Source organism: Octopus sinensis, linkage group LG9 (assembly GCF_006345805.1).
Source record: "Octopus sinensis linkage group LG9, ASM634580v1, whole genome shotgun sequence".
Lineage (NCBI taxonomy): Eukaryota > Metazoa > Mollusca > Cephalopoda > Octopoda > Octopodidae > Octopus > Octopus sinensis.
Window position 1 is genome coordinate 24,311,457 of NC_043005.1, and position 26,962 is coordinate 24,338,418.

The following is a 26,962-nucleotide window of genomic DNA, read 5'->3' on the forward strand; positions in this document are numbered from 1 at the left end:
CATTGTTATTATTATCATTATTATAAAGCCTCTATTTCATAAAATACTTTGAATTTAAAAGGACACTATTTATAGATTAAATAGCATAAGCGAACTGTCGAGAATTTCTCTTTCTGTGTAAGTTGACTTAAGACTAATCATAATTCTTTTGTCAAATGAAATTCTTGGTGAGTAATGGTAATCACTGGTTTCTGAATTGTTTAATCCCTCCGCTACAGCGTTAACCTAATCAACCTTTTGACTTTCGTTGAATGAATGGAATCTCCAAATGTGCATTAGTATTCTCATTGAATACATCTTAGCGGACTAACATTGAAGTGTTGTTGTTTATGGTAGATGTGGTGGATATAGCGGCGGTGGGACTGGCGGAGGGACTGGTTGGGGGTTGAAAGCATCTTGTCTGATGAGCTTAATGTTGGAAAGAGTGATATTTGTAGAGGTCACATAGAATCAGCCAACACACAAAGTGCGATCACTTAAACTCACACAAAGTAGTTACATGCAGATATGCCCCGTAACACATACAGACACATACACAAACATACACATATATATAAAGTGTGTGTGTGTGTGTGTGTGTGTGTGTGTATGCGTATAGGTTAATATTAATATTTATATTTATATATATATGTGTGCGTAATTGTGTGTACGTGTGTCTGCGATAGTATATGTGTTTGTGTGTGTGTGTGCGGGGGGGTGTATTACGGTGGCTCTGGCTGTACGTGTCATGTCCCTGGTTGTATGTGCTATGGGTATAAAAGAAACCGAGACCGCTCTATGCGTTGTGTCGAGTTGATACAATATATTTTAGATAAAATGTTTACAGGGTTTCTCTGATTTAAAGTCTCAGGTTAAATCGTAGAAATTGCTGATAGATATGGTTTGAAACTCGAATCAGAATCATCTGAAGAATGGAACTGAAAATGATCGAAAAAATAGTATTTTTTTTATGTTGGTCCGTCTTTTACTCTCCTTTGCTTACTGCCGCTCACAGTCTCCCTGTCTTTCTCTTCTCCACTTTCTTTTTTTTTTCGGCTAATCTGTCTCGCCTTTCTGACTATTTTGTCTTTCGCAGTGAAGTTGTTTCGAATCAGTGTTTCTTAAAACAAGTTGTTTTGAGTCCAAAACAAGGGGTTGTTTTGTTTCGAGTTGGAAACACGATATTTTTATGATATATTTTTGAATCGCAGTACTTGATTTTTTTTTTTTTTGATAAAGGGAAAATTACTATTTTATTATTACTATTTTATTATTTTAACCAAAAGGCAGAAAACAAATAAATTATCTCTTTATAGACGAAGCTCAGTTTCAATGGGAGGAGATGAATCTCATACGAATGGAAAAACAAACAACAAATGGGTTGTACCTTATAATGAAACTCTTTTATGAACATTCAAATGTTACGGTAACGTTGAAATCATTGCCTCATTGAGGTCAGTTGAGTACATCGTCAAGTACAGGCTGAAGGAAATGACCAGGCTACTGTTCAAATGAACAATGATAACGAAATTAGTCAATATCTAATGGGTAGATGTATTGGACCATCCGAAGCAGTAGCATCCATTTTAGGATTTTCAATTCATGAAAGGCCACCTGCAATAGTTAGACTACAAACTCATCTACCAGATGAACAGAGAATATGGCTAAAAAATAATGAGGATATGGCTATCAATGAACAACATATGAGAACCAAATTGACAGAATTTTTTCATTGTACATCTGTGATGACCTTGTAAAAACATTACTTTATCCTGAAGTAGCCATGTATTTCACTTAGAACAGTAGTAACAAAGAATGGCAAAGAAGAAACCGAGGAAGAAATAGTTGAAGACCATCTGAACGGTTTCAAAGAAGAAACAATTTGTCGTGTTTATATTGTTACATTAAAGGCAGGAGAACTGTATTATTTAATAATTTTGTTGCATAAAGTTTGAAATAGTAATTTTCCCTTTCCCGCTGAGCGCCGACGCTTTCAACTTGGAGTGGTTGTGACACAACGGTCACAGTGGGTACATCTAGTGTATTTATTTTGTCTGTTATCGTTTATCATTAGACTGCAGCCTTGCTAGGGCGTCGCCTTGAATTTTAGCTGAACGAATAGACCAGAGAACTTTTTTAATGAAGCTCTATTACCGAACCTCTAAACTACAGGAACGTAAACACACCGACACCTGTTGTCAATCGGTGTGGAGAACAAATATAAGTATAAGACATACAAAAATACATATATACAACTGGCTTATTTCATTTTCAGTCTAGCGAATTCACTGCGTGTTCCTCAAATCATACTGCTGTCTTTAAAAAAGGAATAATGATTAATGTGGCCAAGGTTACCCCCACACAGGCAAAAAAGATGAGACTGACAGGGTTGGAATATGATATATTTATTTAATTGACGCCAACAGAGGGTAAAACAACTACAAAATTCTCCTTGGTATTCATTTATCTGTTTCAGTCATTTGACTGCGGCCATGCTGGAGCACTGCTTTTAGTCGAACATATCGACCCCAGGATTATTCATTGTAAGCCTAGTACTTATTCTGTTGGTCTCTTTTCCCAAAACGCTTAGTTACGGGGACGTGACCACACCAACATCGGTTGTCAATCGATGGCGAGGAAACAAACACAGACACACAGACACAGACACACACACACACACATACACACACATATATATATATAAACGATGGGCTTCTTTCAGTTTCCGTCTACCAAATCTACCTCACAAGGCTTTGGTCGGCCCGAGGCTACAGTAGAAAACACTTGCTAAGGTTCCACGCAGTGGGACTGAACCCGGAACTATGTGGTTGGTAAACAAGCTACTTAATTTTTAAAGTTTTGCCATAAGGCCATGATACAGAGTAGCTTGCGGGCTGGACAAAGTCATTGATGAGGTGACTGATGATAAGGATTATATTAATGGGGGAAGACAAAAAAACGACCGCCGATCCTTTGCTTCTCTAAAATATTATTCTCTTCTTTTATTCACAGAAAAAGACAAGAGGAGGTAATGAACCTCTAACTTCAGTTTCACAATTTTTGGACTAATTTAAGAATTGGGACGTTAAGCTTCTTAAACACAATAACATGCAATAAACATAATAAACATTATAACACTGAGGCTTTTCAACCTCTTGTCTATATTCCTCCCTGACATCGCTTGTGCCCGTATACTCCACCATCGCCCACGCCTCGACTACCGGCAATGTCCTGTTTCTCTTCCTCTTCCTCTTTTTTCCCTCTCAACTGAGTGAGGGTGCATCTCCTCCGTGACTGGGAGATTCACCTCCCCTCACTCATCCCTAGGATCCTTCGGTGAGCACCCATTGTTGCTCACCTTCTTCCTCTTGCGGCTCTTCTTTGAGAAGTCCTCCGTTTTCTCAGCCACCTTCATTTCTTCTTCTACAGAGGTATCAATTGACTGCCCAATGACTTTGCTTTGTTCCTGGGGACAGTTTTTCTTTATATGGCCAGGCTCCAGGCACAAATGACACCTGGTGGGGGGCGACCCTCAAGAATCACCGAGTACCTGCATCCGGCCATTTTCAAAAAATCTGCCATAACCAGATTCATGGCTGATTGGGTCCACAGAGTCAAAATAGCTTTTGACTCAACCCAATCAGCCGCAGGAAGAATTTTCACATTGAGGAGCCTGGCTCTGCTGCTATCCAGACCCCGACGGATAGTATCCTCTATTCACTAGGGTGCAATACCGGCTGGCAAATCACAGACCCAGGCCCTCGTCAGTTTTTTCCCACAATAAGTGGGAAGAAATAAAATTTCATTACCCTCAACGAGCTGGCTCGCAAAACTGCGAGGCTCATCTGGGGTGTTAAACAGCAACCACACCGTTGCATGTTTGACTCCCCTTGAGATATACTTAATGGTTGGCAGATGTTCCGCCAACTCCTGCTCAATCATCTGCTTGGAGAAGACGGTAATGGTGTCGAGAACCTTCGAATACGTTCTCAACACCACTCTACAATCTTATCCGTATTTTTTGCTATGTTTTAAATTAAAAAGTAAGAAAGTCCAAAGCAATAGTTCACAAATTTCAAAAAGGGTAAGAGAGGAATCAAAAGTAAACAAAATGGAAGAAGAAAAAAAGCAAACAGTTCAATTAAAAAGAAAGTCACAATAGAAGAAGAAAACAACAGCAAAAAGATCTTCTGGGCACTCAGGTACTCCAAGCCCTATGGTATTCCGATTAGAACCTGGACTGCTCCACTTGAACTACAGCTTTCCAACGTAGTTGTTAAAATACACACTATTTACAAACAGCGAACGACTTTTGGTGGGAGGACTCGTCACCAAACTATACTTCTCGCAATGAAAAAAAATTTTCACTTCATGTGAACACTTGAAATACAGGTTTCCAATAATGTTAAATGTTGTAAAAACATACAGTGTTAAAAAGTGAACAACTTTTGGTTGAAGGATACGGCCACCAAACTGTACTTCTCACAACGAAAAAAACTTTCACTTATATGAACCATATTGCTGAACCGCAAGCAGAACAAGTGTACGTACGTCGCTATATATATATATATATATATATATAATATATATATATATATATATATAGCAAAGTTAAGGACGGCCATAATAGGCCGTTCAACCCGCTAGAAATAGCAGCTAAGGCTTCAACCGCAAAAAAGTATTAATTCCGTAAATAAGGAGAAAATTAAAAAACATTTACCCTGTTATACTTTATACAATGCATCGTTATATATTGATTAATTATATATATATATATATATATATATAAATACAAACTGGGACAAGAACGCAAAACATCCGGACAACTAGATGATACAAAAAGGGACAACAACACATCCAGATAGACGATACAAAAAAAAGGACGGGTCATATATATATATATATATATATATATATATACATATATATATGAGTTTGTGCTTATGTATGTCCCATTTCCTCATAGTCTGCTGCTAAACTGGGGAATCTACTCCACGTTCTGCTCCTCATAACATTTTCTCATTTTCTAGTCTATCTTCTTCATTTCTCTATCTCTCTTTCCTTTTTATTTACTATTTCTCGTATTATAAAATCTTTGTTAACTTTCCTCTTAATATCAATCTCTGTTTCTCTCTCTAATTCTCCCTCTCTCTCTTCTTGTCACATACGTTCTATTTCATTTATCTCTCTACCATTCTAATACTATCAATATTCCGTTCACTTCTCCACTTCAACTCTTTCCCTTCCGCTTTAGAAAACCATTTTGTATGAGCTCTGCGTGTAGCTTTCTGTTGTGCTATGCGTATTCATTCGTCTACTCTTGTCGGAATTTTATATAACATGGATACATTATCCCCAAATATTTTTCTACCTAGCCTCGTGTTATGGAATTGCTCCTTGTTGTAAACGAATAGGGAGTTTAAGAGAGCTTGCTGAACTTGTATCACAAATGTTATAGCACGAACTGTGACGTTTACAACTTTCACTCTTACAATCGAATGTATAAATTATTTTAATGATTTGTAGCTTGTTCTCATGTTTCCAGGTTTATGGTCCGCTGCTGATAATGGGTTTTTATTTTAGTGTTTTAGAAATATATCATCAGTGTCAGCTTATAGTTTATTGTGATGTGTTTTGTGTTTTGTTTTAGCAGATATTTATTACGTGTTATTGTTTTCCAGAACTTGTATGCATTTGATTCATACAATACGCTTAGTGTGTAGTTTGTGTACATATAGATACGTATACATACATGCATACATACATACATACATACATACATACATACATACATACATACATACATACATACATACATACATACATACATGCATGCATACATACATACATATGCACGCACATACACACACATCCATATATTTAGATGTATGATTATTGCTGTTGGTGTTAAAGCATTCACCTAGATTATCTTTATTCTGTCATCTTCCAGTATAGTGATTGGTGTAGCACTGTATTCAGCAGTGTTACTAGTTATAATATACATAGCAAATGTAGTTGGAAATTAAGATAAAAACCAGTCTAGATATTTGGCTTCTACGTACGTTTCCTTATTGCAGCTACTTGGATCTCAGTATTGGATGTTTCAAGTGCATACTTATTGCATTCTGTTACATTCCTTGATGTGAGCCTCCGTTGCAGACAGAATATAAATGGTTAGTTGGAGAAACTAGCTATTGACCGATATCGTACCTCTTCTCTCGCTTCTTCTGTAATACTGAATACATTTCTTCGTTTTGTATCCCCTATTCAGCTAAAGACAGCGTCTGTTAGCGATGACTTCTATTTTTGAATGTTTGCTCCTTTTCTTCTTCAAGTAGTCTTCAGATGGTCTTTCCACCGCTTGTTTGCTTCATAGTTAGAAGACTGTCGTATAGTTGACCATAGAAGATTCTATGAGGAAGACGTGAGTCAAACACGTACACTATATGTCCAAGCCATCTCAACTGAGGTCTGCTGTGCGGATGAATCTTTTGCGCTATTGGTGTTAGATTTCTGTGTATTTTATCCTATTTTATTAAGAAACTGATAGGATGTTCTGCAGACACTAGATGCTCAAAGCCTCGAAGACTCTAATGTATCAACTGTAAGAGGTTGGTATCTTACAGTCATACAGGAGAGTATAGAAACACAACAAAACAGTAGATGAGAACCTGGGCATGGAGGCGGAGATTGTTATTTAGAAAAGATGTTTAAGATCTTTTAAAAATTCGGAGGCCTGGCTGACACCTTTTATATTTTCCTCGTCTTCTGTGAAATCAACGGAAATTATGTTGCCTTTGTACATGAATTGAAACGGTGCGGTTGATTGTTACAATTTTGCCGAAAATATGGGGAAGAGTAGAAAACGTGAGAATGTGCCATGAACAAATGAGTTCAGATTTTTGGATGTTAACTTTTTTCATAACCTGTAAGAACTCAAACTCAATACTATTAATATTGCTGCACACAGTGAAATCAGATTACTTGGGGAGAGTTCTTTGGACACGGTTGGTGAATGCTATACCTTCTGGAAGGTCTCCTCTGAGAGTAGATCTCACCAGCATGATATCGGCTTTGTTTAAGAACTGCTGTCTAAATCACGAGAGACACTGGTTTATGAGCGTCTAATGCTAGCATCTCTGCCATCTGATATTCAGGAAAAAAGACCAATTTTATCAGACATTATATTAGTCACTGAATAAAATGACAGAAGAAAGTAAAGCCGTCCTGATAACTGACTTTAATGGAAGAGTTTGTTGGTGATAAAAGACACCGGAAGCGAGCAATCGGGGTCAGTTGTTTGGAGACAATTAACAGCAATGGCATCAAACTAGTTTCTCTATGTTGAAAGCCCGTTTACACCATCACGAATGCCATGGTCTAGCAGAAGAATTAGTACAAAGCTTCAGTGATGCATCTCAGATTGAAATACAGACATGTTATTAATCACATCAAAGTCAGATTAATATACCTAGCGAAAAAAGACAGGAGACAATAAATCTGTTAGGAATGTCAACTGACCGGACAACTATGTCCGTTGGATGGATTTTTTTAATGCTATAGCCTGGTATATAAATGTCATGGCATAACCCAACGCTGAGACCAGGCTAGGGTCTACATTCGAGGTACTATTGATTTCAAGCGTCTACCAGGCTAACATGAGAGCGCTTTCAAGTGGAGCGTCTTTACTCCCCACTTTCTTAGCTACATACATACACCATCGCAAATCCCAGGACATTCTTTACACATGTTTTGGTCCATAGTTCGTGAGGGCACTCCATACAATGCTAACCATCGCGTTTGTAATTTATGTTGCAGGAAATTGCTACTTATTCTGGGCCATTATAATATCTTATTACTCAATAGGTTATCTAATGATGTAGTCTTCTCCTGTATACATAAGTTCTATTCCACATTTGCTCATTATGGAAAGTCTTTATAATTTCTCCTAATTATAATTTATTCCATTTGTTACCGAATCTCTTTAATTTTTATCCTATTAAATACCAGTTTGCCTTATTCATTTTATTTTGACATAAATTCCTCCTCCCCTAGAACCCCAGCCTTACTCATTTAACTCAATGATCATTCTGGATCTTTGTTTGGTCAGCTGATATTCCTAACTGATTAATGGTTTGCTTTACAATATATTTATCAACCCTGACGTCTCCTTTCGTTATAAGTTGATTTTAACTTTTTCTTCTCTTTCTCTCTTATTCTCTTTAGTTTTACTTTACTTCTTCCTTCTTATGTTCTAGAAGTTGTTCTTCCACCTTGTTCCCTCACCCTTGATCTTGTTGATCTTGTTCTGATTCCTCTCTGCTTTTAACCGTTTATTTTTGCTTGTGCTACTATATCAGCCGTATTTGCTAATCTTCTCTTGTAACAGAACTTATTGTCGTGTGTCATTCTCTATTCTATTCTCCATATTCTGTGCTCAGAATTTATGTTTAGATGCTTTTGAGCACTACTAAGTGTTTTTTGTACAGAGCATACCCAGCTCTCACCTACTGGCACTGTGTGCGTGTGTATATATTTGTGTGTGTATAAATATATATACATGTGTGTGTGTGAGTAATTATATACACATATGTGTACTACACAATCGGACACCTACGCGCACACACATACACATGCGCATATGAACACACAATTATAAATGTATGTATCACTATATATGCATGTGTGGGTAGAGAGTTGATGAATTATATGCGTTTGTTCGTGTATTAATATTTTCGAATATTTATAAGCAACGACTATATACGCTTTATGTTTACAAAAACAGCAGCGAAAATTTTAAACACAAATATAGCAAAAATTAAAACTAAAACAGGTATGATTAAATTAAATTGCACACAACATGATGCATATTAAGACTATCAGTTTAAACAAAACAACAACAGAAACGACAAGAATAACAACTACTACAGCCAACAACAGCAATAATAACAACAAATATTGGTTTGCACTCGGTTTAATAATGAACACCTCTGATAAGTAAATTTACGAAGGTGTAAAATTTAACGTCATTTTCTAAACTAGATTTCCACTGAATATTTGATGAAGAAAATAAAATCTCAACTTGTTTTTTGTTTCGTTTTCTTTTTGCATTTATTGGTTTCAGATTTTGGCATTAAACCAACAATTTTATTGAAGTGGGTAAGTCGATTATCTCGGCTTCCAGTGTTTCGATTCCGAAGCGATGAAAGGCAAAGTTGACTTATAATGTAAAGTTGGAAGAAATGCCCCTAAGCATTTAATCCGTGGTGGCAACGAATCTGTTAGATTGCCGCCTCTTCTATTTTATTTATTAAATTTCGATTCGATACCAAAGAAAAAATAATGTATTCATATATTTCTTTTTGCGTTTAAGATTCTTATATGCGATTATTTCCAAGTCATTGAAATTATTATTTTTATTTAATAAATGAATAAATAAATGAATGGAAATACAGATATCTTTTACGTAACTTTAATATGGATGTCATCTCAGAATTCACTTTTAATATTGAAACAGTTTTATTTCAATTTGAACTCATCATGAATGAGTATAGTTTCGGCTGAAGATGTCGGAAGAAAAGTAATATATTTTCGGATTTATCTTCTGTATTTAGCCATTTACTAATGTGTGTGTGTGTATATATGTATATATATATATATATATATATATATATATATATATATATATATATATATATATATATAATATATATATATATATGTGTGTGTGTGTGTGTGTGTGTGTGTGTATATATATATATATGTATGTATGTAAGTATATATATATATATATATATATATATATACATATATATATATATACACAGACATACACACGCACATACATATATATGTATATATATAGAGAGAGGGAGGGAGTAGAAAGAGAGAGATAAAATGGATATTTAAACATTCATGTATGTATATGCATGTTCACGGGGTTAAGCCGTTTCTGGATGCAAAACCACTGATCATCACTCTATGACTGGATATAGACTTAACTAGTTATAAATACATTACTGTTCCATGATTTAGAGCAGTGGTTCTCAAACTGGGATCCGCGGTCTTCTACGGGACCACGAAGCGATTGTAAGGGGACCGCGAAGGGACGCTGAAATTTCATGAAAAAGAGCTGGCTTGAGACAGTTAAGTTTTAAACTTTCAAGTCTCTCAGTTTTTAGCAAGCTCTAAGCCTTTTTTTGTCGTTGGCTTCAAAAACCCTCGCCACCCCTGCACACTCATTTGCTAACAACTTGTTGTACAACAAATGTGATTGGCCAATATAAAATATGCGGGTATAACGGTTGGTCGTGCATGAGTTGTCGGTATTTTTCGTTTCTCGTTTGTTTTGTAATCAGTTGATTAACTGATTCCCCATATTTTCATGCGCATTTATTATATCCCAATGGTGAATTGCCTGGATTAAGTCGTGGTTTTAAGGGTTGCGGGTCTATGGGCAGTGTGGTTGATTGTCCGGAAATTACGGTACATGAATGTATATCATGTTGATTACCCTGCGTTTTATTGGGGATTGCGAATCAGAAAAACAAAAACTCTAAGGGGGTTGGTTTTAATCTCCATTATCGTCTCTTACGGCTATCGTCATCATCGCATGCTAACTAGAAAAACGAACCTAAAAAAATTTGGTCGAACATACTGAAAGAAAATTGAATTGTCATGGTATTATAAAAAAATTCCAAACGCATAGAAAAATTGGAAAAGTAAATATTTGTTCATTGAAGTGCATTCCTTAATTAGCTGGTTGTGTTCAGTTTTAATGAACTGCTTAACTAGTTTACAAAACCGAAAAGAAGAAAAAAGACTGTCGTACCATTGAAGGCGAATAAAAAATAATCGGAGGCTAAAACATAGACAAATTGTTTTATGAATGCTTTGCATCAAAGATCATTATCTCCATTCACTATAAATAAATTGGATTTAAATGAGCAAATTATTGCTCGTATACGGAATTGCTATATCAAAGGTGGCTCCACTGATCTGCCTACCTTCGATTTCCAAGTGAGTGTTCGAGTGTTGCAATTCTGTCAGTAGCATTGCATATCATCTCTAATTACGACAATGGAATAGCCAAATCTAGTTTTTTATTTTTATGAGTGTTTGGTTATCACATTTTGCCTCAGGATAAAACCTATTCGATATTAAACTTCTTCCCAGTGAGATATACATCTAACTTCTCTCACGTGTCTTAACCTGCACAATTTAAATTAACTCAGCAAATGGAACAATATAATGGTTAAAATCTACAAGGAATGTAACGTTGATAGCCTTATCATATCAAAGTTGTAATGTAATCTCTGTAAATATTAATTATTAGCAACGACACTGTATTTCATTTTGCAGCCAAGTATATTAAAGGTTTCCAAATCAATATTTTATCTGACATTTTGTGTTAACAGTGCGATATTCTCATTTTTGAGGGATAGGGTCTTCGCATTTTTTATTTCCTCATTTTCATTCGATCTATAGTGTATCACTCGATAATATAATTCCTGTACAAACACTATTCATTTATCAGCTTCCTTGTATGTTTATACATGAATATCCGTATTCTCCCATCAAATGCACCTAGCTGTATAATGCTACAGCTGATATATATATATATACTTTATTTAAAAGCAGCAGAAATTCAACAAAACCGTTACTCGGAGTTTCACGTTCCCGTTCGTCGGGCAGTTTTGTTAACAAAATTGTCCGACGAACGGGAAGGTGAAACTCCGAGTAACAGGTTTTGTTGAATTTCTGCTGCTTTTAAATAAAGCATATTAGTCTACGCCCTGGTATTTGAGTACTCTTTTTTTCCACCTTGTTTCACATTTATGTGTTTACTCCGTATAATATATATATATATATATATATATATATATATATGTTGAGATCAATGCAATAGAAAGTGTATGAGCAACTGGCAAGTGCTGCCCTCGATGAGAATTATTTTCAATGAAGCCATTTTCCTCACTTTTATTCGTGTTTACGAATGTGACTAAAGGAAAAAGATGTGTGTGTGTGTTTATGTGTGTGTGTATAATCAACCTGTACATATTTTCGTTGTATTTGAACTAAATAAAAATCAATTGAAATGATTCGTATCTACACTCACACGCATGCGCACGTGTACGCAAACATACATACATACATACATACATACATGCATACATTCATACACAATACATACAGCCACACACACCCACATACATGTAAATATCATTCTTCACTTGTTATGCATATACATATATGTGTGTGTGTGTGTGTGTATGAGTGTGTGTGTGTGTGTGTATGTATATTTATGTACACACACACACACATATTTATACACATTAAGTGAAAACCGAAAGATAAAAGAAGCGAAATACACCATTATAATAGAAGCGAGAGTCAATTAAGAAGTATACATACAAAAATCAGCAATTTGACGCAATAAATATTATTTAGTTTTGATATGTTTGCAAGCTGCAAATGCCAGTCGAAACGCTAAATCTTTCTCTCTATTAATCCCTTATCAAAATTATAGCACAATGAATAAACCAAGTAGGAGAATGAAAGCAAGAGAAAGAAGACTCATTTATTTCTTTGCTGATTATTGCTTGGGGTTGACGTGTGTATCAATGGTGCCATCTTCTGACTATTGACTGTTCCTGTAGATTGACGTGGGCTTTTATTGTACTTTATCTTATTTCTAACGCATTGACAATCTAGTGAAAGTAGTTATTTCAGGTTTGAAGAGATTTATTAATTCTTGTACTAACTTCAGTGTTATCCTGAAACATACAGAAATACAAAAAGATATCTGCGTGGTATGAAGCTTGCTTCTCAAACACTTGGTCCCGAGTTCGGTTCCATTGCGTAGCAACTTTTACTGTATTTTACTGTCGCCTTAAGTCGACCAAAGCATTGTCAGTGGATTAGGTAAACGGGAACTGAAAGAAGCCCGTCCCATATATATATATATATATATATATATATATATATATATATATATATACACATATATACATTATATATACATATATGTGTGTGTGTCTGCTCGCGTCTTTGAGTGTGTGTCCCCACCACGGCTCAATAACCAGTTTTGGTGTGCTTACGTCTCCTTAACTTAGCGGTTCGGGAAAAAGGGTCCGATAGAATAAGTGCTAGGCTCAAAAAAAAAGTCCAGGGGTAAATCTCTTCGTCTAAAACACGTCAAGGCAGTGCACCAGCATGGCCGCAGTCAAAAGCGAGTGAAACGTGAAACTGTTAAAAGATACATTCATACACACACACACACACACACACACACACACACATATATATATATATATATATATATATATATATATATATATATATATCACGAGAGTTCCAGTTGATCCAATCAATGGAACAGCCTGCTCGTGAAATTAACTTACAAGTGGCTGAGCACTCGACAACTGTTTCATGGATATAAAACATATCCCATCACCAGGGACGCTATGAGAGATATGAATTGAATAGAAGAGTTCAATATAAGAAAGCATTTTGGAAAGTGATGGATAAAGGAAGTATAAAGGGAAATATAAGAATAAAGATAAAAACATATGTTGGATGTTAAGGTTGCGATTCCATTATACAAGGAAAGTGCTCTGTAGAATGGGTAAAGAAGCTTCTTATCAATGGTCTGTAAATTCCTTTAGCACTTACATAACTTTTCCTGCCTTTTGGGTTTTCTGGATACCAAAATCTCTCATGTTTATCTATACATATAAATTTGATATGAGCTATTATTTCTTGTCTTGGGATTCACGATAATAAAAAGGCAAGCTGGCAGAATTGTTAGCACGCCGGGCGAAATGCATAGCGATATTTCGTTTGCCGCTACGTTCTGAATTACCAGTTGACTACTGGGGTTGATATGATCGACAGACCCCTCCCCACAAAATCCAGGCCTTGCGCCTATAGTAGAAAGTATTAACATATTACACAATGATTATAAATATTATCATACCAAATGCATATTGCGTAATAATAATGTTAGATAATAAATAATAGAATAATCATTAGGAGAATGTAGTGGAATAATTTTGTGTGATTCATGTGTGATTCACACACACACACACACACATACATACACACACACGCACACACACACACACACACACACGTGCCCTTAACCTAGATCTTAAAGATGAGATTCAGAGTGACACAGAATGTAACGATCCTGCCCCTTTGAAATACATGCACTGCTTGTTTTTGCCAGTGGAGTGGACTGGCGCAATATGAAATAAAGTGTCTTGCTCAAGGACACAACGCGCCGCCGGGAATCGAAATCAGGTTCTTCTGATTGGGAATCTAATACCTGAACCACTAAGCTACGCGCCTACACCATTAATATAGAAAGGTAAAATATTAGGCTGAAGAAAATGTTCGTGCGCCGTGTTAAAATAATGCTTTTTCGTATATTTTTGTGGTGTGTGAGTGTGTGTGTGTGTGTTCATTCAGATCATGTCTTGTTCAAAAGCGATTCACTGTTGAAAAGTACGCAAGGCTTGTTTGTCGAAAACGCGCTTTGTTCCAACAAGACAATGCAAAGCCGCACACCGCACACAGAAAGACCAGTAACAAGATTGAAGAATTAGAAGGTGTGGTAGTTCTGCCACATCCAGCCTATAGTCAAGATGTTGCTCCATCTGGCTACGGTCTCTTCCAATCAATGCAGCACTTTATGAAAGGTCACGATTTGTATCATTCGATGAACTTGCAGAAGCTTGTCAAGAATTTTAGTTTATCCGAAGCCGAAGGATTGGTACCTTGACCAAAACCGAAAGCTTGCAGATCGTTGGCCGAAGGTCGTGGAAAACGATGGTCTTTATTTTGAAGAATAGTTGTTGTTGTTTTTTAATAAACTCTTGCATAAAATATCATTATTTTAATACATCACACGAACTCTTTCCTGAACCTAGTGTATACCTGAATTGAAACGAATACCGAGTTCAATATGATCAACTAAAAAGAAGGTTGCCATAAGAAGAGGGTGTGCCACATCAAGGCCGCTGTCCAAAGACTAAAACCATGAGACTGTATATTTAGGACTACCTTATCCAATGTGCCATCCCTTTTTAGACAGTGGCACTCTGTCGGTTACGACGACGAAGGTTCCAGTTGAATCGATCAACGGAATACCCTGCTCGTGAAATTAACGTGCAAGTGGCTGAGCACTCCACAGACATGTGTACCCTTAACGTAGTTCTCGGTGAGATTCAGCGTGGAACAGTGTGTGACAAGGCTGACCCCTTTGAAATACATGTACAAGAGAGAGAGAGAAAGAAAGAGTGCGAGAAAATTGTGGTGAATGAGTACAGCAGGGTTTTCCACCACCCCTGCCGGAGTCACGTGGTGCTTTAGTTGCTTTCGCTCAATGAACATCACAACGTCCAGTCTGGGAATCGAAGCTGCGATCTCACGACCTCGCGTTCGCTGCCCTAACCACTAAGCGATTGCGCCTGCACCCATTTTAGATAATAGCTTGTGATTTAAAAAAGCTCAGCTTTATATTTCTAGCAGTCCTTGTAGGGAACTATTAATATATTTTGCCGGATTAAATCATTTTTAAAATGTTCGCTTCATATTTGTGTTAAATGTATATCTTCCGATTATTATTGGGGAATTCAGAGTGAGTGGGACGAAGAGGGGAAGAGGGTTGAGAGAGGAGAAGGAGAAATAATGAATGAGAATGATAGATAGGGATAAATTGAATGGATACAGAGATATAGGGTTAGAGAATAGTGGCAATCATTCAGTCTGAAAGTGCATTTGAGGTGTACAGAGAGAGAGAGAGAGAGAGAGAGAGAGAGAGAGAGAAGAGAGAGAGAGAAAGAGAGAGAGTGAGTGAGTGAGAGCGAGAGGGATAAATAAAGGCGATAGATAGACAGAATAGATAGATAGATAGATAGATAGATAGATAGATAGATAGATAGATAGATAGATACATACATACATACATACATACATACATATATACATACATAAATAGAGACTGATTAATTTAAAGGGAACTCAAAAAGGACGGAGACAAGGAAGGAGAGAGATAACATTATGTGTGTGTGTGTCTCTGTGTGCGTGTATAGGCGCACACATATATATAGGAGAGTGTGGTTTTTTGTGTACGTGTGTGTCGGTGTCTGCATGTTTGCGTTTGTTTGTTTCCCTAGAAGAAGTGAAAGAAGCTTTCGTTTTAAGTATCAAATTTAAGTACACAATAATCACTCGCCATATCGCGATTCACCCACGCCGCTCTCAGAATGTAGCAATCCCTGGAACATCTGTTGTTATCGCTATATAAATGGATTTTTGCGGAGATTATGATTTAATTTGACAAGCTAATACCATTAGACATTGAAAATTGAATTCCAGAGAAGTCATTTGCAGAAGTGGGGAATGCGTTTGATAAAGATTTGTATACATAATAAGTAATGGTGTTGAAGACGCGGGTATCTTCGACAATGCAACAAAGTATAGGTGCTGGAAAGACCGAGTTAGGAAATTAAAATATCTAATTATTATGGAGATTATGATTCAGTTTGACACGCTAACATTACCACACATTGAAAATAGAATTTCAGAGAAATCATTTGAAGAGTTTGATAAAGCTTTGTGTAATTTAAAAAAAAAACACGGTTGAATTTTATAGGTGAGTTTTAGAATGTGACGTATGAGTGTTTGACAGATTTATGAGTTTTAAAACTATAACATATAATTATTTCTTTATTGCCCACAGGTGGCTTAACATAGAATGGACAAACAAGGACTGGCATCGACCCCAGTTCCTAACCGGTACTTATTTAATCGACCCCAAAAGGGTGAAATGCAAAGCCGACTTCGACGGAATTTGAACTCAGAACGTAACGGCAGACGAAATACCTATTTCTTTACTACCCACAAGGGGCTAAACACAGAGAGGGCAAACAAGGACAGACAAACGGATTAAGTCGATTGTATCGATCCCAGTGCGTAACTGGTACTTATTTAATCGACCCCGAAAGGATGAAAGCAAAGTTGACTTCGGCGGAATTTGAACTCAGAAAGTAACGGCAGATGAAATACCGCTAAGCATTTAGCCCGGCGTGCTAACATTTCTGCCAGCTTGCTGCCTTCGAATTTGTCTAAATTGAAGCAATTATTTTCTAACATTAGCAAGGTCAGGAAACATGTAGAATTGATTGCTGGTATATATTATATGTATCAGATAGTGATGCAACTAAGGATTTCAAATGGATGAGGGAGCTTTGCCAGAGTTGAGTAAATTTCTAGAAATAGTAATCAAATTTTCTTCACATTATGCGTCAACCAAGGAGCTCCCACGTATTCGTTTGACCTGGTAAAACTAGCAGCCATATCTCCCATAAAACACCAGTCAATGAAGGAGCTTCCATTTAATCGCTTGATATGCTAAAAAGAGCAGCTGAATCTCCATATCAGGTGTCAAAGAAGGATTTTTCTTTTACAGTGGATTCACGACATATTGGAAATAGCAGTTAAATTTCCTTTGACTGATAACGTTAGAAAAATGGCTGGATACATTAGATAATGCAGCCCTAGAAATTCAGTCGAACATAAACACAAATTGTTCACTGATAAAAAGCCTTTGATCATACATCGGCGCAGTCGGATCTCAGGACTAAGTATCTAGAACAAGCAGATGGGTAAAAAGTAAAGTGAATTTCGAGGTGGCACGTCATTTCTGATCACAGAAAACGAAGTTAAATATCATCACATATTCAATATGGACCAGCTAATCGGAGATCCTATAGCTACCCATCCATAGCGCAGCTAAAGGAGAGAGAGGGGGCGAAAGTTTTATGGGGTGGCATTTCGGGTTTGCTTTATAAACTTGTATATGCTTAGGGGTCCCGGGTGGGGAACAACTCAAGAGCTACCCGGGCGGCACACTCTCTAGTTAAACCACCACTGAGACAGTTAGCCTGCTAAGGCTAACATTCAAATTCTTCTTCCAGTTATGCACCAGTATCATAGCAGCTAAAGAACTTTCTATATTATAGTCGTAGATATACAAAATACTGGATGGGCAATTTTGATCATATATCAGCCCATTGAAGGCTAACATGGGTTTAAACTACAGAAGGAACTAAAACAACTAAGTTCTTCTAATGTTTCAAACAAACGTACCGCTCGCCTTTGTATCATAACATATATGTGTATATATCATTTTTCATCTAAGCTCGACGTTAATTGATTTTATTTTTGGGCTTAGATTTCATTGTTTAAAAATGTACAATGCATTATGGACAGATTAATAAAAAGTGGACTCTTCATTTGCGAAGTTATGTAATGGGAAAAGTAAAAACAATAACAGCAAATGAAAACAAAACGTTTTCTGCAATATACCATTATTGTGACTATAATGTAAGCAATATAGTATCATAATCAATTACACATGATTTAAGCCTAATCGACCGTCACGTAATGATCTTCCGTTTTTTCCATTCTTTTTTTTTTTTGCCATTTTACTTTCCAATCCTTATTCCATGCTATTATTGTATCAGATGAATGGTTGGAGAAAAAAAACGGAGAATTGTAAGCCATATTGAATGACGTCAGATATTACGTTAGCATTAACAATAATTTATTAGATTGGTGAAGCTTCGGTAATGTATTGGTTTCAAATTTTGGCACAAAGCCAGCAATTTTGGGGAGGGAGTAAGTTTATTACATTGACCCTAACGCTCAACTGGTTCTTTGTTAATCGATCCCGAAAGGATGAAAGGTAAAGTCGGCATCTGCAGAATTTTAACACACAACGTGGAGACGGACGGAGTGGAGCAAAGCATTTTTCCCGGTGTGCTAACGATTCTGCCAGCTCGCCGCATTCTTCTTTGTTAATACAAGGTGATATCACAAGATTCCAAGACTAATTTTGTTGTGCGCCAACAGATGGCATCACACGGTTGCGTGCGCAATGATAGCTAGCAGTCAGCTTCATGAGACATCGCTGTATGTGAAATTTGTGTTGTAGTGATGACGTCTATTCTGTAGTCTGTGATTTTGTCATGGACAGTTAGTTGGAACAAAGAGCCAACGAACGTGAAACGAAATTTTGGCATTAAACCGAAAGCCTGCTACAGAGACATATTCAGCAAGCTTACGGCGAGATGGGCAATGGATCCTGCGCAATGCTTCGAGTGGCACGGACGCTTTAAAAGCGGATGGACGTGCATAGAAGACGATGAGCGATCTTGAAGCCATGCCACGAGCGTCAACCCCGGAAATGTAGAGAAATTTCATCAGCTTGTGCATGAGGATCGGAGGAGGACAATCAATGACATTTCCGATGTTATTAGTCTGTCGTATAGGTCCGTGCAAATAATCCTAACGTCTGAATTGAACATGCGGCCTGTCTCTGCCAAGTTTATCACCCGCCCGCTGGCCACTGAGCAGAAAGAACATCACGCCGAAGTCTGTCAAGATCTCCACTAGCGTGGCGCTGATGACCCATCTTTCATGTTGGAGATCATCACCGGTGACGCGAGTTGGATCAACGCAGCAGCGGTCGTCATAATGGGAGAGGCCTTAGTCTCCACGACCGAAGAAGTTACGACATATCCGCAGCTCAATCAAGAACATGCTCATCTATTTTCTACATCTGCGGTATTGTGCATCGAGAATTCTACCCCCCAGGGCCAGACCGTCAATGGAAAGTTCTACTGCGACGTTTGGAAGCGACTGAAGGAGGATATTCGGCGAAAGTGACCGGATCTGTGGAGCTCGAAGAATTGGATTCTCACGACCACCATGCACCCTGTCATCGACCTCTCCTCACTCGTGAGTTTTACACCAAAACTGACATACTCTCGCTTCCGCAGCCACCCTGATCGCCAGATTTAGCAGCTGCAGACTTCCATCTCTTCCCCAAGATGAAAAAGCAGATCAAAGGTCTTCAGCATTTTAACACTTTCGTCGAAAGTCAGAGCCAATCGCAGAAGGTCCTCGACTCGCTTACGAGAAACGAATTCCAGGCGGGATTCCAAAAGTGGCACGAACGCTAGGACCGGTTTACAGCTGCGCAAGGTGAGTTTTGTGAAATTTACTCAGTAAAATATTTAGCTATAGAGATCGAAATATAAGTTGTCGACTCTAGTGTATATGTATGCTTTAAATAATCGACCAAATGCTAAATAAACCTCTAACATTTATCAGAGGCAATTTATTAATAGGAGTGAGTAAAAATGAATGCCAAATTATGCGTGAAGTTATAAAAGGAAACGAAATATATGTTTCGCTACAAACAGTGTTTTCGCTGTAAGCAACATTTGCAACAATTAATATGTCCTGTTAATTTATAAATTTCTCTGGATTACTTGAGATTACTTTGGTCCAAAGGCAGTTAGCAAAATGACAGGAAAATGACAGGAAAACGTCAGTGGTGATAATTGCACATGATGCTTGAGCTGTAAATCCTACATTTTCCTGAAAAATGATTGTAAGCATTCCATTAATATTTATGTATACATATGCACTCATAAACACTTACACACACACACACACACACACACGCGCGCATACACAGATACGTGTACGCACACGCAAACGCATTTTCAGCTGGTACTATGTATTTTTATATCCTTGTGATGGATATATAATGTAACGAAGCAGCAGGGAAAGAAAGTATTTACACGATACATTACGATCACTATTACACGAGACCCAAACCCACAATCAGCAGTGACCTGCTTACCAATTCTTTGCTCACTGACAGATCTTTATTTTATAGCAATGTGCCAGTTCACATTTAGTCACTTGGGGGCGGTTGGAATCCTTCCACAGCAGTATTTATTTCTTTATTGCCCACAAGGGGCTAAACATAGAGGATACAAACAAGGACAGACAAAGGGATTAAGTCGATTACATCGACCCCAGTGCATAACTGGTACTTATTTAATCGACCCCAAAAGGATGAAAGACAAAGTCGACCTCGGCGGAAATTGGACTCAGAACGTAACGGCAGACGAAATGCCGCTAAGCGTTTCTCCCGGTGTGCTAAAGTTCCTGCCATCTCGCAGTATTGTGCATGTATCTATATGTACATACACACACGCATACATACATACATACATACACACATGCATAATACACAATTACGTATATATAAATATATAAGGATATTATTATTAATAGTTTACAATAATATCAATGGCTAGCATGCCTAAAAAACCATTAAGACAAAATTATTAATTAATAATGAAGGTGTAGTGGAAATATATAGTCAGTACAAAGTGTTGATGCGGCTGCGTGTATGTTATTACAATAGTTCATAAAAAAATGAAGAATAAATTTAAGACTTATATATTTAATATATAGAAATATATTTTCTTTTTCTGGTCGATGATGATACATAGAATAAGAATGTAGAATCTAGTTGAATGACGTAATCTATGCAAGAAATTGCAGAGATAGAAAATGTAGAAATGACAGCTAAGTGGTGGTTTTCAGTCATGTTGCGTAGAGAAATAGCCGGACATAGCAATGACGTGGATGACTCTAAGTCTAATCGACTAAGAAGCGAAGAGCAGGGCTAGCAAGCTGCTTTTATTAATGGAATGCTAGATATTCTAGAAACTCCCAGATGCTTCGAGAAACTTAGAGAAGGGAAGTTACACTATAATCTTTCTTGCAAGGGAGATCATTCAACTATTTAGGTACGTAGGCCATTACAAAGGGTATTACTTCTAGCATCATCATGCTAAAAATAGCCCGCTTCGGACATGATTTTGGGCCTGGGTCAGTATTACTCACTGACGAGAACAAAGTGATCATTCACAAAGTTCAAAATCATTCTGATATGGGTATTTGCAATTCTGATATTTGCAATTCTTTTCTTCTATAATAAGAGATCTTAAAATTTTACTGCTCGTTCTCTCGATTTTGCCCCTCTGTACAAGTGAAAACTGTGGTTTTGAGCCGTTTTGACTGTTAGTTTTAGCATGCTGGTGCTACAAATAGTACCCTTCATTTCATATATATATCTGTAAATATAATATGTGTCAATTATTCGGTAGCCAAGATAAAACTCTCAGTTTCGGATGCCGAGGTAGAAATCCACACCACCAACTTTTCAGTTATCCGGCCATCGGAAAAACGCTTTGAAAAAAGACTGTTATACAAAGGAAAATTACTTTGTTATTGACCGCTATTTATACTAAAGCGCTATTCGAATGACCGCTAATTAAGGTAAGGCGTAAGCGCGTCTACTCATACGTATACATGTGCGCTCGCACACTCACGTGCGTCCGCATACATTACTAGAAAAACGTACACATCTTCACTCGCCTCTTTCGCCAAATGCATATGCATATACATACAAACCCACACACACGCACGTAAAAGTTCATACGCACAAGCACGAAAAAACAGGGTTAAGGGTAACAATATAGAAAAAAAGCATAAGGAAGTGTACAAAGAGTAAACCTCGTTCATATCCGGACATACTCTTATGCACGCACACACAAACACACGCCCATATATGTACGTACCCGCACACGTCTATATACGCATACACATACACGCACGCACAAAAAGGATTATACATACGTCTAAAAAAAAAGAAAAATTGTGTAAAAACATTGAGTAATACCAACTATATATATGTACCCGTATGCCCGGACACGCACATACACATCCTATATACATGTATAACCGCACACACGTACACATCCACACGCGCGTACAAATGATTCTATATACACGTCTATATAGGCACATGGAAAAATGCAGGGTGGAAGGTAGTGTACAGAAAAAATAATCTATAAACCAAATTATCTATAACATATATATATATATATATGAAAAAATTAAAGTATAAGGTATAATGAGATAAAAATTTGTGCGTGGACATAATATAGAAAGCAAGTTCTATCTGTAATCTTGCGGGGACCGAAAACGTAACAAAAATTTGGTCACATTTCTATTATATGTAATTTTGTAGATGGTGTAATTTAATTGTTCATTTTGAATTGATAAAAGGTGTTTTTTTCTAATTTTATATATATATATATATATATATATGTAAAATTAGAAAAAAACACCTTTTATATATATATATATATATATGGAAATGAGACCGATAGATTAAGTAACAGGTTCAAAAATATGTCCTGCGGGCAATTTGATCGACTAAGTCTTTCAATGCTGTACCCTTGCATGGCTGCCGTGCAATGGCTTAAAGGAGCAAAAGGTAAAAGTCAAATAATAAAAATATATGTGTGTATACATACATACGTACATACACACATATATACATACACATGTACACATACATACATACACACATGCACACATGCACACATACATACATGCATATATTCATACATACGTATGTACACGCATATCGAGAAGCCACCAGTGTAATAAGAAAATAAGTAGAGTATAATATCATTCGAAATAGAGGAGCAAATTTGCGAAAGAACGATGGCACGTATCGAATAAATCGCTGTCGAGAAAATCAAATTTCTAAATGCGAGTTCCATGCCTGTGTCAATTAACATGCGTGTGTGTGTGCGTGTGTATGTGTGTGTGTATGTGTGTGTGTGTATATATATATATGTATGTGCATAGGTATATATGTAAGAAAATATATACATACACACATACACACTTATATAAATATACATATTATATTCAAATATATGTATATAGATGTATATATATATGTATATATATATATATATGTATTATATTCATATATATATGTATATAGATGCATATATATATATATATATATACATATTATATTCATATATATGTGTATGTATGTATATACACACACATAAATACACACACACACACACACACATATATATATATATATTCATATATATATACATATATGTGCGTGCATATGTGTGTGTGTGGGCGTGTGTGTGTGTTTGTGTGTGCATTGTAGGCAGAAAACGTCTGAAAACTTTAGTTACTTCGAGTTTCATTTCGTAATATACATTTATATATTATTCATATATCTATCGAAAATGTCTAACAAAAGTGAGAGACTGAGACATAGATTGAGTGAGTGAGTGAGCGAGTGAGTGAGTGAGTGAGTGAGTGAGTAAAACTGGTTTCTAATGTTTGTGAAAAATTGTTTTCTTAAGTTTATGTGATGAGTGTATGTTAGTATGAATATATGTCGGAATGTGTGTGTCAGTCTTTGTAGATATGAGAACGTGTATATGTGTACGTCTGTGTATGTGAGCTTGTGAACTCATGAGTAAATATGTATGCGTGTATCTGCTTGTATATGTATATTCTTGTATGTGTATGTGTGCGTGTAAACTTGTATAGTGATATGTGCAAATGTGTGTATATCTAAATATGGATATATTTATATGTTAATGTCGATGTGTTTTGTTATATATGTAGATAACTAGATATATGTGTGAGTGTGTGTGTGTGGGGGGGGCGTTGGTTCGTGTGTTTGTATGGTTATAAGTGAGAATGTGGGTATGTGGTCAACTGTTTGATCCATTTATCGAACTGAAGTCGATCATAAATCAGAAAACAAATGTCAAAGTTGAAATAATAATTTTCCCTTTGTTTCGTAGCTATGTTTTCATGAGGCCATACAGACTGGGTTTTATAGCCGTGAAGTGTCAATATCTCTTCTGCTTCCATTTAAATGATCTTCAACGGTGATTGAGTGACTACAACGGTTGAGAGGCGGAGTAAATGTTTTGTGGTAGTTAGTAACGTTCCTCGTTTATGTTCCAAATTTGACGTTTTGCTCTATTTTCTTTCAATGTTGATAAAGTTAAAACGTGCTTCGGACCGATTTCAATCTCCTATACATGTATATTGCACAAAACCTCACATTGTTCGAGAAGAAATCTTTTTATCAACATGTGAATATCTACATTTTTGCACGTCTATTGAACGTATATCTTGCATATATGTGTGTCTGTGTGCGTGTGTGTATGTTTGTGTTTGCGTATACACATCAGACATATATATAAACACCACACACACACACACATACGATATATATGTATGAATTGGTGTCTGTCCTACGTGTATGGTTTCTTACATACCACATACAACAAAAGCCTAATGCTCTAAGTCTCTCAAGTGGTTTATACATAATTTTGCTAAAGCCGTTCAATGCACCACTTTGCATACACACGTACGAAAGTACTTTCATTCATTTAAAATGATTGCACCATATAGTTTATTCCTGTACTTAACCATTAAATCTGTCCCTCTATTTCGGGGTTTACTTAATATTTAAAATTACTCCAAAAAATAGGTACCCTCTCTGAACTGTCGAACTATTGCCCTGTTATGCCCACTTCTGACATCTCCAAGAAAATGGAAACAGCCATTTACAACGACATCTTCCAACAATTTGAAACTTTCTGTCTCTCCTTTATGGCCACGGAAGGCAGATACAATGAAAGCTGATACAATTGTGACTGTTCTACTTTGCCACTCACCAATAGGCCCTTGCACTGAGAAATTTGGTGAAATCTATGTTGTCCTTTTCGCCAGCAACCTTTCAATTGTGTTTGGTATGCGAATTCTTTTCCGGAAAATTCCTGGATCTCGACTTCACCCATTTCTCATCTTTTAAATCGATAGCTTCCTGACTTATGTCACTTCTGCCACCTATTGACAGAGCTCTTTCTCTTCTCCGTTCTATTAACTCTGGCATATCCTAGGGCTTACTTTTGTCGTCCTCGCTATCAGGTATATTCAAATAACCAAGCACTTTCGAGATTCAGTACTCATCCAGCCATCCTTTTAGCACACCTAAGCCTGCCTCCCACATGTTAGAGCTACATGCGTTCTGTCGTAACATGCAACGAGTGATATTTTGACCGGGCAAAGCTCAATCATTTTCCATGTGTGAACACAGAAAATTTCATCCAGTAGGATAGAAAGACTAAGAAAGAGATATTTCAATCCTATTACATGACTGTTAGAATATTTATCAACTCCAAAACTATGAAATACAAAGGTGACATCGGCGGGATTTAAACTCGATGCAGAGAAAACCAGAACGAATACTGTAAAGCGTTCTCTCTTATGCTTTATCGCTTCCGCCAATCGACTGTTTAATTCACTCACTAGCAGCCATCCATTATCAATTTTGAGATTCAAACCTCAGTTACAGACTTCACAGAATGCACCAATAATTAATTTCTATAAATTGAAAAAAGTTCTATAATTAAGTCACTTGTTTTGATCCTCAAGCATATCTTCTCAGTCTAAAGGCATTTAGCTCACACCCAACGACAGACACAAAGACATACACGCACGAGTATGCGTGCGTACACAGAATAAGAAACAATCATGCACAAACACCGCCATTTTGACAGGACTTTTCAGTTCATATTTGAAATAATGACAAAATATTTGATTCCGTTTTCTGTTTAGATTCCTCTTCGCCGCATCACAGCTTGCTGCATGCATGCACCACCACCTACCACACACGCATACGTACATACGCACGTACACACACGCGCGTGTGCGCATACATTTATGTACACATATTCACATGAACGCTGTTGGTACCATTGGAAGAATATTTTAAACTTGATTCTAAAGAATGTCGTTTAGAATTTGATTCCATTTTACCACATAGTTCGCGTTATCAATGAACACAAAGACTTACGTACACACAACCACGCACATACACCCAAACGCTGTACACTCATTTATAAATTTAACGAAAGATTATTTTACATATTCGTGTACACTCAAGTGTAGAAAGATCTTCGTTGCAGGAATGATATCATCGGACCGCAGTACCCGTGTCTTTACCACTCATTTTCCACGGACACCAAATCTGTTGTTTAACCTACTAAGACTGGCTGTTCTTTTATCTAAACAGCAAATAATAAATTTGCTCAGGTGTGCAAAACTTTGTCAAACAGAAGTTAATTAATTAGAAGCATATTACTCAATGATGATTAAAATATAGGTATGTACATTTGTTTTCAACATATTGAAA

At 36.8% G+C, this 26,962-nt stretch overlaps 1 protein-coding gene across 3 annotated transcripts in view; it reads left to right on the forward strand.

The window, feature by feature from the left end:
- The window catches only part of LOC115215842 (somatostatin receptor type 2-like), a 317,928-nt gene that overhangs the window by 59,610 nt on the left and 231,356 nt on the right, over positions 1-26,962 (forward strand). The window lies entirely within an intron of this gene.